This window comes from Physeter macrocephalus, chromosome 12 (assembly GCF_002837175.3).
Source record: "Physeter macrocephalus isolate SW-GA chromosome 12, ASM283717v5, whole genome shotgun sequence".
Classification (NCBI taxonomy): domain Eukaryota; kingdom Metazoa; phylum Chordata; class Mammalia; order Artiodactyla; family Physeteridae; genus Physeter; species Physeter macrocephalus.
Genome location: NC_041225.1, coordinates 17,423,596 through 17,424,884, shown reverse-complemented (window position 1 = coordinate 17,424,884; position 1,289 = coordinate 17,423,596). Strand labels below are relative to the sequence as shown.

Sequence of the window (1,289 nt, the reverse complement as noted above, 5' to 3'; positions counted from 1 at the left end):
CAAAATGATCAAGGGATCAATCCAAGAAGATATAACAAGTGTAAATATTTATGCACCCAACATAGGAGCAACTCAATACATAAGGCAACTGCTAACAGCTATAAAAGAGGAAATCGACAGTAACACAGTAATAGTGGGGGACTTTAACACCTCACTTACACCAATGGACAGATCATCCAAAATGAAAATAAATAAGGAAAAAGAAGCTTGAAATGACACAACAGACCAGATATATTTAATTGATATTTATAGGACATTCCATCCAAAAACAGAAGATTACACTTTCTTCTCAAGTGTGCATGGAACATTCTCCAGGATAGATCACATCTTTGGTCACTAATCAAGCCACAGTAAAGTTAAGAAAACTGAGATCATATCAAGCATCTTTTCTGACCACAATGCTATGAGATTAGAAATGAATTTCAGTAAAAAAAAAAAAAACGTAAAAAACACAAACACATGGAGGCTAAACAATATGTTACTAAATAACCAAGAGATCACTGAAGAAATCAAAGAGGAAATCAAAAAATACCTAGAGGGTTTCCCGGATGGCGCAGTGGTTGAGAGTCCGCCTGCCAATGCAGGGGACACGGGTTCGTGCCCCGGTCCGAGAAGATCCCACATGCCACAGAGCGGCTAGGCCCGTGAGCCATAGCTGCTGAGCCGGCGCGTCTGGAGCCTGCGCTCCACAACGGGAGAGGCCACAATAGTGAGAGGCCCGTGTACCGCAGAAAAAAAAAAACCAACAAAACAAAAACCTAGAGACAAATGACAATGAAGACATGATGATCCAAAACGTATGGGATGCAGCAAAAGCAGTTCTAAAAGGGAAGTTTATAGCTATACAAGCCTACCTCAAGAAACATCTCAAATAAACAATTTAACCTTACACCTAAAGCAACTAGATTAAGAAGAACAAACAAAACCCAAAGTTAGCAAAAGGAAAGAAATCATAAAGATCAGAGCAGAAATAAATGAAATAGAAACTAAGAAAACAATAGCAAAGATCAATAAAACTAAAAGCTGGTTTTTTAGGAAGATAAACAAAATTGATAAAACATTAGCCAGACTCATCAAGAGAAGCAGGGAGAGGACTCAAATCAATACAATTAGAAATGAAAAAGGAGAAGTTACAACAGACACCGCAGAAATACAAAGCATCCTAAGAGACTACTACAAGCAACTGTATGCGAATAAAACAGACAACCTGGAAGAAATGGACAAATTCTTAGAAAGGTATAGCCTTTTAAGATGGAACCAGGAAGAAATAGAAAATATGAACAGACCAA

The 1,289-nt window shown here is 37.9% G+C and overlaps 1 protein-coding gene across 1 annotated transcript in view; it reads right to left on the bottom strand.

Annotated features, from left to right (window-relative positions):
* C12H2orf15 (chromosome 12 C2orf15 homolog) overlaps nucleotides 1-1,289 on the bottom strand; it is a 17,856-nt gene that overhangs the window by 9,828 nt on the left and 6,739 nt on the right. The window lies entirely within an intron of this gene.